The sequence below is a fragment of the Rhipicephalus sanguineus genome, chromosome 8, assembly GCF_013339695.2.
Source record: "Rhipicephalus sanguineus isolate Rsan-2018 chromosome 8, BIME_Rsan_1.4, whole genome shotgun sequence".
In the NCBI taxonomy this organism is placed as follows: Eukaryota; Metazoa; Arthropoda; class Arachnida; order Ixodida; family Ixodidae; genus Rhipicephalus; species Rhipicephalus sanguineus.
In genome coordinates, this window is record NC_051183.1 from 71,007,950 (window position 1) to 71,027,050 (window position 19,101).

General features: G+C 45.9%; 1 long non-coding RNA gene across 1 annotated transcript in view; it reads right to left on the bottom strand.

Moving 5' to 3' along the window:
* Nucleotides 1–7,920, bottom strand: part of LOC125759554 (uncharacterized) — a 32,383-nt gene extending 24,463 nt beyond the window's left edge. The window contains exon 1 of the long non-coding RNA XR_007417148.1: nt 7,693–7,920. This is a non-coding gene — a long non-coding RNA (uncharacterized LOC125759554). The remainder of the gene's footprint in view (nt 1–7,692) is intronic.
* Nucleotides 7,921–19,101: the final 11,181 nt, after the last annotated feature.

Below are 19,101 nucleotides of genomic sequence, written 5' to 3' on the forward strand. Positions count from 1 at the left end.
ATGACAGGGAATCGAACCCGCGACCTCGCGCTTAGCAGCGCCACACTATCTGCCAATAGCTCGCACGGCGAGTATGTACATTATCTCGGCGGCACTGGAATAAAATTTAACCCCTTTAGCTCACGCTAAGGAGACCACAGTAGCCTATGCTATGGAGAGACATTCATTAATTAAACTACTTCAACGTTATTCGTCAATTGCATTGTTCGTCCCACCCTCACCCTCAAGCATTTTCCACCTCACCCGTTGTTGCACAGCCTGTGGTATCGGCCCACTCGAGTTTTGGTACCAATGGTATTCGCGCCGCCGAACGCCGGATTTTTAAAATCACGAGACATACAACGCTCTCTCCTTAATGAGTGATAGTTACTTAGCACCCTCTGACGGCGCGGTGTGTTTATTGACATTACTGTACAATTGAAACAATGGTAATGAGTGATATGGTAGTCGAGGAAACCGAAGAACTTCATGATCTAAGATTTCTGACTAATTGGGTCTGTAGATTAGTAGGTGAACATCGTGTCACCACCAGCATAGGCAAACAACGCGGGTTTCTCGATACGTTATAGGAATCTAATCTGTCTCATAACGCTGGGGGACAACAGAAATAATATGTGAAAAACAACCCCCTACACACGCTTCATCATTAACGCTGGAGTGTCACGCACCGAGTTTTGCCTAAATTTTGGGCATGTTCTGTCATCAGCTTATGAATAATTCGCAAGTATCCACGTGTATTTGCATGTGGACACTTCAGAATTACGGATGCTCTTGCCGCAGGATTGCTTGCTTTGGTCGCTAGGCCGTCTTCTGGCGGTGCTGCCACATGCGAAAAGCTACACCCCAGTGTGTATTTTCGCGGGGTACAAGTCAAGAAATGGCTTCTCCTGCTCTTTGTATTTTTTCAGTCATAGCAAGTTGAGGAATCCAAAACACGACTAGACGCTTAAGACGAGTGCGGTTTAAACCAATGCACTTCGGAGAAAACGTTCAACCAGATTGAATATAAAGGCTGCGAGCTTTCATTTTTGGTAATTCAATTTACATAAACCAACACTACCAGTATCAAGTAATAATAATAATAATAATAATAATAATAATAATAATAGTTGAGGTTTCACGTTCCGACGCCACGATATCTTTATGAGGGACGCCGTAGTAGGGGGCTCCGCAATTATTGACCACCTGGGGTTCTTTAACGTGCACCTAAATCTAAGATAAGATTTATTCCAGTATTTTTATATATGGTTCGTTGACGCTCTGATTCCGTAGTTCCTGCGTAACTGCTGATACTCGACCGAATCAAATGCCTTCTCGTAAGCTATGAATGTTATATATAGGGGTTGGTTGTATTCCACGCATTTCTCTATCACATGATTGATAGTGTCAATGTGGTCTACTGTCGAGTATCCTGTACGAAATCCTGCTTGGTCCTTTGGTTAATTGAATTCTAATGTTCTAATTCTGTTAGCTATTATGTTTGTAAATAGCTTGTGGACAACGGACAGTAAGCTGATCGCGCCTGCAATTTTTCATGTCCTTGACGTCCCCTTTCCTGTGGATTAAGATTATGTTAGCATTCTTTCAAGGCTCCGGTACCTCACCGTCAAGAGGCACTTCGTATACAGGGTGGCCACTTTTTCTAACACATTCTGTCCACTGTCTTTCAACGGATCTGATGTTAAATGATCCTCACCAGCGGCTTTGCCTCTTTTCCCTCCAAGGCTTTCTTTATTTCCCCTGTCGTGGGATGTTCCATTCCTCTGGTCTACTATTACTTCTTACAATATCGTCCTGGTTGCCCCGGCTACTGTACAGATCTTTGTAAAACTCATCAGCTACTTAAGCTATCCTATCCATACTGTTAGTGACTTTTCCTTCCTTGTCTTTTAGTACCAGTGTTCCGGAGTTCCCACTCCGGAATTGGAATGACTCCGGAATGATTCCACATTTTCGCGATCCCGGAATGAAATGGGAATGTAATTAAGCGCTTTTTGCACGGAATGGAATGTGAATGTAATTACGTCTGTTTCCGAATATAGAGCAAGTTTTCGTCTACGCGCTGTTTATCAAACTTTTCAATTATCAGTAAGTCAGAACCTTGAATTTAACAATAAAGCAGTATTTTTAAAATGGCTTGGCGTATTACAAGCACGGTACATTTATATAATAATACTATCTGGGGTTTAACGTCCCAAAAGCACGATATGATTATGAGAGACGCCGTAGTGGAGGGCTCCGGAAATTTCGACCACCTGGGGTTCTTTAACCTGCGCCTAAATCTAAATACACGGGTCTCAAACATTTTCGCCTCCATCGAAAATGCAGCCGCCGCGGCCCACGGTACATTTATAAGCAACGCGCCTACTACAATCCTGTCCTTATATAGACTGTTGCTCCGAAGTCTCGAGCTGAGAGCTGGTCAGCCTGCACTCCCACTGCTCCGGGGTGGGATCGTTTCATTATTATCGTTATTGCTTTTTCTTTTGCGTCTTTTCTTGCTACGACTCTGCACATACCCGCGTTCGCATCGCGAGGGCATTGGGGAGGAACGTATTTTCCGACACCCTTAATTGCTACTACTGTGATATGATGCTCAAATTGGTCATGTAGGCCTGAGTACATGTTTTTTTCGAAGTCGAAGGCCATAACGTATTATCTAGGTCCACCTTTAGTTAGCCACAGCCAAGGGTAGACGTGTAAAAGTGAGAACGATCTGCAAATTTGTAAAAGAAACTGAGGCATAAGCTAGTGTGCAAACAAATGCATTATCCCAGCAGATACTAGAGAGAAACAAATGATCCCTACGCGTTGGTTCCCATTGATACCCCCACACGATAGCGGCCTGGGGCGTAGCCAAGGGGGGAATTGGGGCGGTTCAACCCCCCCCCCCCCGAAATTTTTTCAGTTTTGCTTTCACGTAAACTGAAAAAAATAAACTGAAATCGACTAAAGATTTCGCGTGTGGTCCTTTTTAACACCATGAATAGAAAATACCATTTGCCGAGCGTGAAAACTGATCAAAAGTAAAGAGTACATAACAAACCTAACGTCGAATAGAGAGGTAGCTAATAGAAGCTGTGGGAAGGACGTTAATTATGTAGGCAAAGATAAGCAGGGCCATATTACCAATTTTAGTGAGAAAGAAGTAGGTTTAGGACTTTTACTATGTGCAGCTCAAATATAAATTCCTCTGCTAAGAGTGGAAGGGGTGCTTAACAAGACACGGAAGTCTCAAGCGGAACTACCGATGATGTCAGAAAAGACCCTGCAATCATACCACACGGAAAAACGGACCGAGGAGATTGTATCTTGTAGAGGCTTACACATTGAGCCTTAAAACCTCAAATGCGCGAGCGAGTTTTAAAAAGCTCAATATTTTGCGCATACATAAAGACAGACTGCAAAGCCTAACTACAGATGTATCAGCCTTCTTTCAGCATTGTACAAAATATTCACGGATAATTGCGAATGAGATCAGAGTCAGTCCACATTAATCAACACAGGGAGTAAGCTGGCTTTAGGAAAGCGATTTATGGACCACCCGTGTGAGAGCAGTCAAATATTGGACAAATCTACCTAGTGAAAGAAAAAGAACTATGGCATTCACGGATTACGAAGGCATTCAACTCTAAAGGCACCAGGGTTTCCGGAGGCATTGAGTCATTGAGTAGAAGTTGAAACATAAAGGCCAATATATGCAGAGCTTCCACAGCTAAGCCGCTACTCTAGCGGAGCAGGAAAATTCATCGATTAGGTAGGGGGTCCGCTATAAGGATATAGAACCTCGCCATTACTGCTCAGTGGATGAATAAAAATAAAATAACTAGATCGGGAACCAAGTAGGATAAATACTAACGGACAAAATTCAAGCAATTTACGGTTGACATATCACATCGTATTATTCAGCAATAACCGCAATGAATCTTAAGGATTGAACGCCAAGACCGGTGAAGCGCACAGTAGGATTTATGTATGTGCAGAAGAGGAAGGATATGCTAGGTGGTGTGGCGAGAGAGTTCTTGTTAAAACAACCGTAGCCTAGAAGCACCAGAAGAATAAGCTAAATATACCAGCGTAGGAGCCTATAAAATGTCACGGCGCTCGAAGAAGCGCAAGACTGCTCCTTGCCGCGAGAGAGATATTGTCACATGGTCGTGACGTCGACGAAGGCAGCATTCAGCACGTCAGAGATGAAACTATTTGGCCGGACTTGTGGCCGGGGAACTGGAAGTCAAACTACAGCAATACACTGATAGCGGCGAACAGAGCGTCGACCGTCGATCAACTGACAAGGGGGTGAAGCGCGTCGGCATTTAGACATGTGCCGTCGAATATTGCAGCGTTATTGCTGGTTGTCGTGCAAGTTCTAGAATAAGCTTGAGTGTTCGCGTCTTGCGCGCAATCTTAACAAAACGATCTACAATAATCGCGAAGCATCTCGAACAATGAGGCGCGGTTTGCGCTTAGCGTTGCTGACAGTCTTTGTGGGCGAAAAACGAGTACAGCAATAGTGATAATAAGAAACGCACGTGCACGCATTAAACTGCATTGGAACGAAGCATTCACTGGCGTATCGTCTTATTCATGGTGCCGTGACCAGGATACCGCCTCCCGCCAGCAAGGAGAGTGACTCGAGTAAGGTGCGGAAAAATAGGTGAAGCCGAGTATTAAGCGACGAGACCAATGTGGACAGCATAAGCATAGTAAAGGCCGATTATCAGGTAAGGAGTCATTGTTACCCGCCTAGAAATGAGCAAGCGAGTAATGAAGCGAAGGAATGAGCATGACGGGTTGATCAACGCAGCGAAATCAATGACATGTAACAGGGAACACTTACTACGCAGGTACAGATGAAAGGATTAAATGAAATACTGAAGATCGCCAACAAACAGATAGAGAAGATTGTGATTGAAGATACTGGCGAAAGCGATTTCGAACTAGTAACAGTGACATGACAGTAATGATCCTATCAACAACAGAGTTCAGACGCCGACGGCCTGTAAAATGTGCTCTCAAAGACAAGACAAAGGAGGCGGCACCACCAAGTGCAAGACAAGGCGCTACTAAGCTGGTTGAACTCCGAAAGGTAACGAAAACGTTTAGGGGAAGAGTGGAAGGGGAGAGATACGGGGAAACGTAGGAGACAGTCTTTCGCCGGAACCCAACAGGAGCAAACTGCAGTTTTGTGAAAGCGGTGGCTGCAATACAGGGCCTGTTCTAGACAATAAATGAGCCATCTGTCGTCTTGACAGACGAAATCTACGTCGAAGTGAAAATACTTGGTCGCGCCTAAAGTTACTTGAAATGAGTAACTAACAATCTTTTTAACTTGAGGGCAAGTGACGCGGAAAAGCAGGACGTGACAATTTGTGGCGTACCCATTGTTTGAAAATCGCAAGAAAAACGTTATTTCAGACATTCATCTGAATAAGGCCCCGATGCAGCAGACATGCTGCAGCAAATGCTGCCGCTGTGTTGCTCAGACGAGAATTTCAAGTAACAAACCCAATTTGTGTGGCAGCAGAATTTGTTGAGGAAAACGGCAAGTCCTCTGAAACGACTCACAAGTGGACCGCTTATTCATCGCGCCGATGTTTCGTGCTGATACGATTATTTCGAGGTATGCACGAGAAAACCGCAAGTTGCACTTTTCACTATGAAGTCCCATATGAACAACTGCCCTCAAGTTCATTAAAAAGGTAATTAACCATTAGAAAAGTAACGGACTGTCATAATCGTCATTCAATATAACTATTGTCTCAAAAGAAAACTCCCTGTTGAAGAGGAGTAGAAGCAGGAGAAGGGCAGCAGTGTTATGACGAAGCGATAAAGATGTAGCGAAGCACATGGACGAGCACATGAATGAGCTACTGAGCTTAAAGAAAGGCCTACACAAGTTACGGATGACATACCGCAAGCTATTGCAAAAATAGCATGCAAATACATTGGTTCCAATTCAGTTATTCGAGTGCCGAAGTTACGCGCCGATGGTGCCAGGGCTTAAAACAGCGATGCCACAGTAGTTATCAGTATATTTCAAGCCTGAACCTAGGAGAAACTGCTGAACTGTGGAAGAACTGCAAAGCAGCGCAACAGGAAAACCATGGGAGGAGTAGCCGGAGAGGCTTATGTTATATTTACGAGAGCAAGTATATTTTCGTTAGCAGCGTGAGAAGGACAGGATAGCTACGAAATCAAGAGGTAAAGGCAGACAGCCCCGTAGAACTTGCAGCCCCTTGCAGTGAAGCGGACCGAATATACCTGTTCTGCAAACAGGAAAATCATTCAACTGCGCACCCGCTAGAGCATTGGAATGAGGGAAAAGGCCATTCTCATTGAGGATGCTACAGATGCACCTGGTCCAACCGCACCGCACGCATGCACAGAGCACTGGTGAATTGCTGACACTGCCAGGGTCGACATGCAACGGGAGACATGGCCGGAGACATAAATGGCCGAACAGATAACAAAGCAAGCGGAAGCTACGACGTCTCCGCTGCACACAACTGAAATTCTAAAGCATAGGTGCGATTTTACAGGCAGGCTGTCATAACGATAAAGCAGAAAAATGTGGAGGACATTGCCTTTTGTAATTGGCTGAGCGGAAGGTACCAGCCATTTATTGAAGCGGGGTTAGCAAATGAGATAGACAGCAGAACAGGTAGGTTCAATCGGAGAACATAGATAATCCGATTAATGATCGTTGTGCAAGCTCGAGAAAATATAACAGCCACGGTAATGGAAGCACTACAAGGGGACAGTACAGTTCTGCGAAACGCAACGAGAAAATAAAACCATTTAAAGCGGCAAGTGGCCGACGGCGGCACTGAGACTGAAACTTGACACCATTGAACTTATAGTGGCATTCCTTCACTGGTAGAGAAGAACCGAAAGCAGACTCATGGCTGCCGTGAGAGCACTGGGCTGAGTACTACAAGGCTCATCGGAGCCAAGCAAAAACAAGACCAAACAAAACAAGCAGAAACAAGAGAAGCAAAAACAAAGTTTTCGGCTTCGGAATCTATGCGCATCACAAAACTGAGTATTATAGCGCATCATGTGAAATAAAACTGTCAAGGCGGCCAAAGAAGAGGACATAGCGCTCCGTCCTTTCGATTGGCCGGCTCGGCATATACCAGTTTAAGTACGGCAAAACAATTTGGCCAGTCAGCAACTGACCACAAACGCACACATACAAAAGCATACGCGATGCAGCAGGCGGCGAAATGGACGAGGAATCCGAGCAAAAGATTATACAATGGAACGGGCGCTGTGAAGTAAGCTTGTCCTCGAAATAAAACGTTAGGCGGGATGTCTACAAGACCAATGCCATCAAAAAACTCCAACTGAAGAAAATGCTGGCGAAAATGTGTTTTGCATCCCGAAAACCACACACCGCACCAGAAAACAAACTGGAGCGAAATGATGGCTGCGGGAGCGCCACGGCAATCCCGACGGGTCTTCCTCCCGGAGACAATCCTAACCAAACTACCTACCTACCTAGCCATCAGTTAAACCTGAAGCTATGTGCGCGCCAGTGTCACGGGTGTAGACCCAAAGTGGCAGAATTGTTCAGGGATCTCACTCGTTAAGTTTCATACTACCTTGAAATTCGGTTGTGCTGGAAAGCTATAGCGAGTGATGTTCGGTGAACAATACCCACCCTCGCCAGCCTGTCATGGGGCTCACCTCCCAATATGTTTGATGCCGACGATGAAGCCCGGAGTAACGTCGGTGGGCCTCGATGAATTGTAGTTGATGCAGCCGCCTTGTCGGTAGTTCCACGGCCCAGTTGCCGCCGACAGTTACAGTCCGTACACACACAAAAGAAGACGCGACTAGTATGCACACGCCCCATGCATGACCAGGCCAACCATGGCGTTAATTAGTTGCCGCCTGCATCATGCGCAACGTGGCAGGGACAAATGCAAAATGAAGGTCCCGCCACTAGGGTGTCACTCTATTTAAGAGCGATGCTCCGATATTCGTGCATGCGTTGCCGTAGCCAGCTTCTAGTGGCGCCATTACGTCACTGGATCCTTCGTCAGCAGTTTATCGACGAGATTTAATCGGCTTGCTCAAGCAAAGAGTTTCATCGGCGAGGAAAAATGAATAAAATATGTGCACAAATATTGAAAATGGCCCATACTACGCACGCGCGCCGGGCTCTAAATGTTCCAGAAGCGCCTAAACAGCAGAGCTGAAGCGGTCAGATCGCTTCATGGTTGCCTCCTCGCCTGCCTTGCGCTACGAAATAACTCAGTTACAGACATGAACTCCAATTTAGTGACGAATATGTACAAATAATGAAGCTAATCACATTTCTAATTACTCCTGCCACGTCGTGTTTTTCTGAAGTATGTCGTGCTCAGAAGTGTAGCCAGAATTTAGTTTTCTGAATGGCGGGGGGTGGGGGAGACAATATGCATGTTCGTGGGTGTGGTTGTTTGTTCGTGTGTATATATAGATGGAAAATTGCACACACGTGGCCAGTGGTCGTGCTAGTTGGTCCATCATGGTTAAGCTAAATTTAGCGCGAAACTTTAACAGACACAAGAAGGAAACACCTCCTCTCTTCGTGTTTCCTTGTAGATGCATTATTTTTTCGCGCTAAACTTAGTTTAACAATTCTGGAATCTACTGCGATAACGAACCGAGTACCGTTTCTTTTAGTACCCCAATGTTCCATGAAACACGCGTGACGGGCAACACAAAAGTTCAAGAAACAAGAGTGGTTCACAGATGGCATGATATGTAATGGCTCTTGACAACTCCTTTGAACACTGCGCAATACGTTTGCATAGGCGATGAGGGCGACAACGTGGTTCCAGTGGTTCACTGTGTGTAAAAATTACCTACGTAAGAAAACGACCTCGCAGATATACGGCCTTAGATTGATAATTGCGCGACGTCCGGTGGGATCTGTGACGAAATACGTTCTCTTTCTGGTTCCAGATCAATTTGACCATCTAGGTTCCTTTCGATTTTTCTTCGTTTAAGTACCAGAACAAAGATATTGAACCAAGACATGGAACGCTCTTTAAACTACGCACGAAGATTACTGCGCCCTTCAAGGGGACAACAGCACCCGGAAGCAACAACAATCATGGCCTCCGCCATTAGCCTCGAACGACCGATTATTTCCACAGGGACACCTTTGAATACCTACCGTCTTCTCGGTGCTGACTTTTAAATGCGAAGCATTTCTTAGCGAACCTCTGGCACTTTGAGCATTTCTATCTATCTATCTATCTATCTATCTATCTATCTATCTATCTATCTATCTATCTATCTATCTATCTATCTATCTATCTATCTATCTATCTATCTATCTATCTATCTATCTATCTATCTATCTAGCCGCCTACGTCTGGGTGCTCTCATGATGGCCTCCTTAACTTGGTGTAGACCAAAATTTGCATGGGAGGGTAAGAGGATTTGACGAATATGATTGCCGGATCGTGACATGAATAACGTTAAAATCTTGTCGCGTACGTCGTCAAACCCTTTCCACTAGACACGTGTGGCACATACCCGTTTACCACGGGCCGCGGTGTACGGGTATGCGCCACAGGTGATTGACAGTTTATATCTACCCAGGAACGGCGAGAACAGACATTGGTAACTTAAATGCTAGAGCCTTAAGGAAAAGCAACATCGGCAGCGTTGACTCAACGAATGGAAAGAACGAAAATTAGGATCCCATCAGGAATCGAATCCAAGCATTCTGCGTGGCAATCAGGTATTCTACCACTGAGCCACGCCAGGTCTATAAACTGGTTTGGAAAAACAGCCTACGCAGGCGTAATATCGGTGCAACGTCAATTGTGGTTGTGGTGCTGGCTATGTAATTTTACAAGAAAGCAATAAACACTACATGATACTGCTACGATGTGTACTCCTACGATACAGGCGTCATATGAGATTAACGTCTGTAGTTCCAGTGTTGGCTCCGCTTTTATAGCAGTCTAATAAACATTCGACTGTATTCCTATTATTCAGCAAGCTATATTGAAGCACTGCTCGACCCCGGAGGAATACATTAACGAAAGTTAAGTTACATATGATATCCACAATTCCACATCACCGCACCGTAAACTGCACTTCGTCCACCGGAACGACGCGGTGTCCTCTTCATTTCTTACGAGGCTGAGCGATGGCCTCATGCTGACCGAGAATGATGCCAGATTGATTGGCAGCCGCTTTGTAGACTAGGCTACGTAGGCTACATACGCCCAGGTAGTCTACGAATACGACAAACACCATACACTGATGTTGGTCTATGTAGCACTATCCAGGCCTACCAGTCTTGACAGCCTATACCTCACCAACGCGAAGGGTGTCTTCAGATTCTGACATCTCGCCGACTCTGTCGACAGACAATTTGTCGACGAAATGACCGAGGTATCCACGAATTCCAACAGCTCCACTATACGACATACTTCACTACACGTGGACCCCTCGTCAACGCGATCACGACCGGATCCTATAAGAAGTCATGACCAGCTGCTGACGTTCACTGATCACGGTGATGGTGCCCTTGTTCAAGAACTGTCAAGAATTTCTTGCACACATGCACACGGGTTTGTGAAACGTGCATGCGTTCTCGGGACACGTATAACCACTACATGTCAACTTACCGCTTCTGGTGTTGGTAATACACACGTTGCCATTGCAGCGTTACCCAACCGTAAATAGCTGGTTATGCAACACATATGCGGCTCTTCAACATATATATGTGTGCGTATAAAATTTATACAAATCCTTAGCGTCATTTTGTAACGTGTCGCTCAGTAAAAAAAAGTTACGCCACAGTCACCTACCCGCCGCATGCTTCGCATAACATCGACTCCCACGGTATACGTGGGATCTGCCGAATTTTTTACAAAGTACACCTTTGAATACGCCGAGGAATGGCTAGAAGGTTTGAGCACGTCTGAGACTGCAAGGGATGGACCAATGACAGAATGCTCCTCCGCGTTTATTTCGCATTGCAAGACTGCGCAGGTAGGGCTGGTGAAAAGTTCCCATGCCGCTGCGCCCGGCCGAGGAGAGACAGCTGGACGCTCTCGAGGTGCTACCATCGCAATCCGGAAGCAACAAGAATCATGGCGGGTTCCGATAATTTCTTATTGGCGCACGCTGGCGTCGAGCGTGTGCATGGAGACGGGGGGGGGGGGTGAATTCCTCTCCCTTTATTGCTCTCCTTCATAAGAAATGGTGCGTCATATTCCCTCACTGTTCGCGCTTCCAATTTTACCACTGTGCAGCGCTGCTTATCCCACTAAGATGTTCCGACTAGCCCCAAGCATAAGCTCTTCTAAATAACATTTCGGGTTCCGATCATTTTCTCAAGCAGCGAATTGGCCTGCGCAGACGGCTGAAAAGTTAAACGCACGGATGGAAAGTTAAACGCACGATATTGTTCACCAGGAAGCCGAAAACTATAGTAATCTATATATACGGTGTCTAGCTAAATGTGACTGCAAGCATGATGCGTTACTTTCCATATGCCGCCTCGCTACACACTCGACAGTAGTAAAATTCGAAAAGTGAACAGTGAGGGAACATGACGCAGCATGTTTATTCTTCGCTTGCTTCGCGAGGAGAGCAAGAAAGGGAGGGTGAAGCACACCCCCTCCACGTACACGCCGATTCCAGCGTGCGCCAAGGCGTGATTGCAATGGCAGCGCCCCAATAGCAGCGAGCGGCGGCTCCTCGGCCGGGCGTTGCGGTCTGGGAACTTTTGAGCACCTCTGTACGTGCTTTAAAAACCGCGAAGGTGATTTACAATTTCCGACGGCAGCTGCTGGCTATGATCCCGAGCACGGACTGCAGGGAAAGAGTTCCGCGGGCTGACCCGAGTATGAGCGAGGAAAAGTTACTCAGAAGTTAAAGAAGCTTCGGCACCTGATGCCCTGTGTGAAGCCCGAGCTTTTAATGGTTTGGTTCGAAACGCTCCATCCACTGTCTTCGAGTTTCGCTCCGAGGCGACAACGATGGAGAAGGCACTCCAACAGTGAGCAATGCTCCACAACCACGACGTTATATTCACATATGTGGATGCAGTGTCCACACGATTCGGGAAAAGCATCGATGTCTCCCCAGAACTCGTGCGGTGCATGACGAGACGGCGAGTAAGGCTAGTTGGTAGACGTTCACGTTTAAAATTAGTTTGAAGCGTACCGAAGACGCACACAAAAAAAGAACAGGGCAGCGCCTACTCATGTCCTCGGGTAACCGCCGTCCTCTCCTCTTTTACTATCTGCGTCTTCGGTGCGCTGCAAACTAGTTTTAATCATGAACGGTATATTGTTCAAGAAGAGCTCCAGAGGCGGCAACTTCAGCAGCAGCCAGACAGCAGCCTCTTCGTTGGCGGAAGTCGTTCGCGAAGCAGTCAAGCAAGCAGTCCGCGAACAGCAGCCGCAACCACACTTTCGTGCCTCGTTCTCGGCGCAGCCTGCGATTTCGCATGCCGATGTACTTAAAGGAGCGCTTGGCTACTGACCCGAAAGACGCGGGTTCGATCACAGCCACCGCTGTCGTATTTCGATGGAGGCGAAATGCTAGAGACCCGCATACTGTGCAATTTTAGTAAACGCGAAATAACCCCAGGTGGTCGAAATTACCGGAGCCCTCCACCATGGAGTGTCACGTAGCGTGAATCGCTTTGGGACGCTAAACACCTTAAACAAATCAACCCACTGACTTCCGAGGTATAAAGGGGCTCAGAATACCAAAACATTCCAGGCATGTGCGGTACTCAAACCTACACATCCGAAGGGGTAACTTGATTTTAGGCGGTCATATCAAAACAAGTGGCGCTGTTCCCATCTCTACGCGACAGTCAACGTGGTAACGTCACTCAATCACGCTGATGACCAATCGGTGAGCAACAGGCGTTCAGATACTTACTCGTTATCAGACAATTCTCAGAATTGCTCTCGAAGTTCATTTTACATTACGTTTACTTGCCTTTTTATCATGTACGCCAGTGCACGCCAGTGTAATTATGGTCAATTCAATTCTGGTCGAATGTTAATGTTATAATGGTGTCTTAGTTTGTTTTTTGCTGCACCTGAAAACAATCTGTCGTATCAATGGTACGAGGAACACCCGTCAAGCGGCTAGTGTTAATGTTCCGCAGTGAGGGCTAACCTGCGTGCCGACAAGGGATACGAATATCTATATCGTTCATTTTGTGGCTATTAGTAGTAGTAGTAGTAGTAGTAGTAGTAGTAGTAGTAGTAGTAGTAGTAGTAGTAGTAGTAGTAGTAGTAGTAGTAATAGAAGTAGTAGTAGTAGTAGTAGCAGTATTTTATTACCATTAACATTATTACTATCATTATTAGTGTTGTTGCTATTCTTGTTCGGCAGCGCATTCAGTACTGCTGCATCCGGCCACAAAGTGTCAGGATGTGTTATCTGCACGCAGTCCAAGCTTACTAAGAAAAACAGCGAAAAAGATGAAACACGAGGAAGATAAGATGCACAGGTACAGCGCAGCGCCTTCTCTTACTGTTGTAGAGCGTTTTCTTTTTTCGTTTTTTATTGAAATAAAAATAACTAAACAAGTTGATACCGCCATTTCTTGGCCATGGCTACCCCTTCTCCGCTTGTTGTCGGTATAAGAAACAAGTCTTCTTGCGCGGTTGTTTCATCCTTATGTGAAAAAACTCGCCCAAGCATCCATTTTTAGCTTCCGAAAAAAAAACATATGTCCCACGGTCCTTTAGGCATTCAACTAAGACGACTCAAAGGCGATCGCCATCTTCTTCTGCTTATTTTCCTCCCTTTTGCTTATATATCAACTGCCACGGGTTTTTGCACTGCCTCCTGGATCTGCGCACCTTTGACCAAACGACGATGCCGTGTGATGTTAGACTGAGGTCATGTGACTTCTTACGTCGAGGTCGTCCAAATCAGTATAACATGACCTCCATTCTTCGTCCCGTGATTATACGATTGCTCTCTTATTACCCTCGCTGAATCAGATGCTTAAGAAGAAATTGTTGCTGGGCGAGTCGGTCAATACTCGACGACGTCTCGATAGCGATGAAATCAAGATGTAGTCAAGTTACCGTCACCTCACGCAGATAGAGGTACGTCTTTACTTTGCGGATAAATGCACAAAATACCAGCAACGAAACATATAGTTACGAACCAGAGCTTTAATGCCAGCGGTAAATGTTGAGCATTGATGCAATCCATGATTCCGCTATGGCCACATGGAATGGCTGACACCCAACAACGGACCCACCGTCGGTCACGGAAAGCTCCACGTTAACGATCGTTGGTGCGACCTGAAAAAAAAAGGCGCGCAAAATTAAAGATATCAGAATTACAAATCCTCAACATAAAGTACGCATACTACTGAGGAACTGGGTAATCAAAATTTTCTACTATTCCTTTCTATGACAGTACCAAGTGTCGAAAGGGCCACGGAGCCATGAAAGGAATTGACACGCCCTTCTAAAGAGGGCTGCTCCAAAATATTTTGCTTGGAGATCCAGCCTGTTTGGTGAATAATTTTCTTCAGGGAACGAAGTGACCACGTAATTGTTGCTAATGAATTTCGGTAGTCCATTAATACATGTTCTTTTCATGTCAGGTGGCGCATATATATGACGCTGTGCCACGATTTAGACAAAGTAATTCAATATTCAGCTTGCCTATCTTAGGTTTGCATCATCATAAAACAAGCAGCCTTCCTGTCGAGCACTTCCTCGTACAAACGAGCACATCCCACCAGTTGTCGTTGTTTCACAGCTGTAAAGAGTCACTGCTTGCCGATTCTCACCTGACAAAAGCTATAAAAAAACACGCCTTAGTTATATCCAAGGAATAACAAAAGCGTCACATGGTCCCTTGCGCATTTGCCTAGGACGATTCGAAGGCGAAAGCCACATTCTTTTTTTTTTTCGTCTCTGTCGATCTGTAAATTGCATTAATCCTCCCCACCCACCACCCCTGATATCTTGAGCACCCAACGTGTTTTTGCATTGGCTCCGGGATCAGGTGCATTAGAAGCTTTCTGCGCCTAACATGATTTTGCAGTGCCGCCAGGATCGACCCATCTTTGCCCAAGCGACAATGTCATGTGATGACGCCATCATACGACGTCATGAAGTAGTCAGGATGAAGCTTTCAAAATAACATTGGTGTAGATTCACCCCACTAAGCATTCGCGTAAAAAATGACGTCACCATATGACGTCATGATGATGTCACAAAATCGAGCGACTTGTGATGCCATGACGACGTCACATGGTGACGTCATCGTATGCTGATGATGTTTCGTTTCCCTCGTGTTCACGCCGACGGTCCCTTTTTGCGTTTGAAGAGGCACCTGTAGCTTTCGTCTTAACATTGGTGTGCGCTCACCCAAGTAAATGTTTGTGTAAAAGATGACGCCATCATATGACGTCATGATGAAGTCACAAAATTTGGCAACCTGTGATGTCATGATGACGTCATATGTGGAGGTCATCACATCATGAATTTTTGCGTCACTCGTGTTCACGCGGACGTTTCGCGTTTGACGAGGCATCTAAGGCTTTCGCCTAAACATTGATGTACACACACCCCGATAAGCGCTTGTTTCAGATGGCAGAGGTAGTGCCATGTCGACAGCCTCACTGGTGCAGCGGGAACCGAGCACTTATTGTCCCAAGCTCCACCGAACAGAGTCTCCTTCTCGGAGGTTCCTCCGCAGAGCCGATAGGACTTGCAACAAGTTGAGCGGTTTCTATTTTCATATCACACCACTGCATACTACTATGTGAAATAAATGAAGAGCTACCAATTACGGTGCGAAACATGAATTAGAATCTCCTTTTATTCGAAACGGCACACGCATATATACACACGAAAGGGGCGATAAAGCTAGAACAGACACTAGAGGAAACGCTCGGGCGACAGAGTGCCGACCACACGAACACCGTCATTACACTGTCATTGTTGCCTTTGCTATTATTGTCAGATCGACTCAAATTAGCGCTATTCAATATTAGTAATACAGGCGCTATGAAAAAACATGGTCATTTTTACGAATTAGAAACGTGCGGACACTGTTTAATGTTTATTTAGAAGACCTTTAGTAAAGATTCAAGGCGATTTAGGCAGTTCACTGTGCTCAACACTCGAGGCGCAGGAAGGTGCGTTTCTAGGAACTTTTGCGCGATGGAGCCACCATATCCGGTTGAGTACGAGATCGCGACCGATTGCGCGTCTTGTGAGTGAGTCGCAGTGCATCGTCTTCTGCGATTTCTATAAACACGTATTTACTCCACGTGAGCTCACTTTCATTATTTACGATGACAATTGAATGCCACCATCAAGTCTAGCACGCTTCTCAGGGGCTGGTAATGCTCACACGGTAATGCAATCACGGGAATGGCGGCGCCCTTGTGGTTGGAGATCCTAATTCAGGGCCCTATGGGGAGCTCTTCCGCTAGAGTGTGTACTAACTCTATGAAAGGGACACATAGACAACGTCCTCTTTCTGGTTAAAAGAACAAAACGAAACGGAAAGATCAAGTCACATCAAGCTATGTGTAACTCATTTTTGGCAAGCTGGCTTGAACGTTAAAATATATTCGTTATATGCAGCCCAAGATGTGATACACTATGTGACTCGTTGCACTAGCGCAGGTTTTTTTTATTTTGTTTTGGTTTTCATTCGAAGATAGAAGCAAGAAAGGAAAGGGCCAGCTGCAAACAAGCCAACGCTTTTAAGCAACACAGTAGATTGTGGCTTCCATAACAACAAATTAGGCATCTGGCGTGCGTCCGAAAATTCCGTTATGACGGCTTGAAGAAAACTGCAAGAGAATATCCACAATATTTCTCCTGGTGCAATAGGTATGTGTAAGCACTGAATGTACGCCATACCGTTTGATTCTCTAATAGATAAATGATCTCACCACGGCCACATGCGAAAAATGCACGGGAGTAGGGACCCGCTCCTCGTGCGTACTTTCATGTGCAGTGTTGGGTCCCGTGTTAGTTCCTCGGTGAATCGAACCGTTTATTCCATTGTCATCGTTCTTCCTATACCAGCGTTTTCAACCGTGACGTCGGAGATATGGACCTTCTCGACATCTGCGTTTGTGAAACGAAGCAGATTGCGTATAAATGGGTTTTCACAGCACGCGGTTCATATATTAGCGTGAATTCTACCTGAGTCAAACTTCACAACTTGGATCAATGTTTGCGAAACACAGGAACGATAGAGCATAAAGCAACGCAATGAGGACAGAACACACAGGAATACGCGCACATACAGCGCTGATTCACAACTATTTGATTTCTTGTCTTGCAAGGCCTTTTACGGCACGCATCCGAGCAACTGAAAGGAGATTACAAGAAACATTGCGATTATAATGACACGGGTAATGACGTTGCCGAAAGAAGTGAATAATATAATAATTTTTGTTGGGGGTGTTTAACTCCTCAAATCCACGATATTAGCATGAGGGACACCGTAGTAGAGGGCTCTGAAAATTTCGACCACCTGAAGTTCTTTAACGTTCACCTAAAAGTAAGTGCACGGGCCTCAAGCATTTTCATTTCCACCGAAAATGCGGCCGCCGCGGCCGGAATTCGATCCCGTGAACTTTGGGTCAGCAGTGGAGCACCACAACCACTACGCCACCGTGGCGGGTGAAAGAAGAAAACAAGGCAATCGGACAGAGGAGGCTAAAGGGAACCACGCTCGTAGTGGCCATGTGAAATTCGCAATAAATGTATGTGTAAATAGAAATTCTAAAAACAATTGAAAAACGAAACAAAGCAATATCATCCGGGAAGTTTATACATACACTTTTTTGTGACTTTAACTTTGCATACCATTATGATGTACCATTTTTCTCTTTTTTTTTAGTCAGCGCTGCCACCTTTCCTTGCTTACCTCTCAGTGAACTTCGTCGACGCGAAGCTTCACTTCTTTGTCGGCTTTGGGTGGGAGTTGCCTTCACGAAGGCATACACAGCATTTATTGGAATCACCGACAGCGCGGCATGCGAGGTCTGCAGTGCTGAGGAAGACATCGATCATCTGCTATACCGCTGCCCTCGATTTGCCTCTGAAAGACGAACTCTTTCTGATTCGATGAGACGATCGGACGATCGGCCGCTCTCCGTGCAGATGCTTCTGGAGCACCGTCCCCATCGCTCGTCGGCCCACAAGGCAGTTAAAATACTTTTGTGCTTTTTAAGGACTACGGGCCTGTGTGAACGCTTGTGAGCGCTTGTGACTACTCTTACAGTGCCACCGCCACATTTTTTTTCGCTCCCCCCTCTCTCTCTGTCTCTCCCATCTTTCCACTCCCCTTCCTTTTCCCCCAGCGTAGGGTAGCCAACCGGACTGCTGTCTGGTTAACCTCCCTGCCTTCTCCCTTTCTTTTTCCTTCCTCCTCCTCCTTCAGTGAACTTTCTGACCTCGCCGCAAAATTAATCACATTTGTGTTGTTCCAATGCTTGCTACGAAAGACCTGCGTTAAAAGCAATAATATAGCTCCGAGTCAGCACTGTATCTGTGCGTTCTTCTGTGCGTTCTCTATTCCATCTTTTCTAAGTACGAACCAACTCGCCCAAGAATCCGTTTTTGCGAAACAGGAGCAGTTCCTCTTTTCACATGTTTCTGAAGGGAGGCAATCGAAGGCGGTCCGCACAGGCAGCACTTCCCACTAGCACCAGGCTGCCCGGTATCGCTGCCTGCTAACTCATCTTTAAGAAACGCGTGTCAGTTCCCTGCTAATAGTATTAATAATAATTTGGGTTTTACGTTCCAGAACCACGATATTATTGAGAGATGTCGTAGTGGAGGGCTCCGGAAATTTCGGCCACCGGGGTTCTTTAACGCGCACCTAAATCTGAGTCCGCGGGCCTCAAGCATGTTCGCCTTCACCGAAGGTGCGGCCGCAACGGACGGGATTCAGTCCGCTGCCTTTGGGTCAGCAGTCAAACACCTTTGCCACCACACCACCGTTACGGGTCAGCTAGTCAGTCACGCACGCGGTATTAGAATCAGAAATTGAAATACCTGGCAGACGACTACCCAATCGAGTAAGTTTAAATGCAGACTATGCTGTTCATAT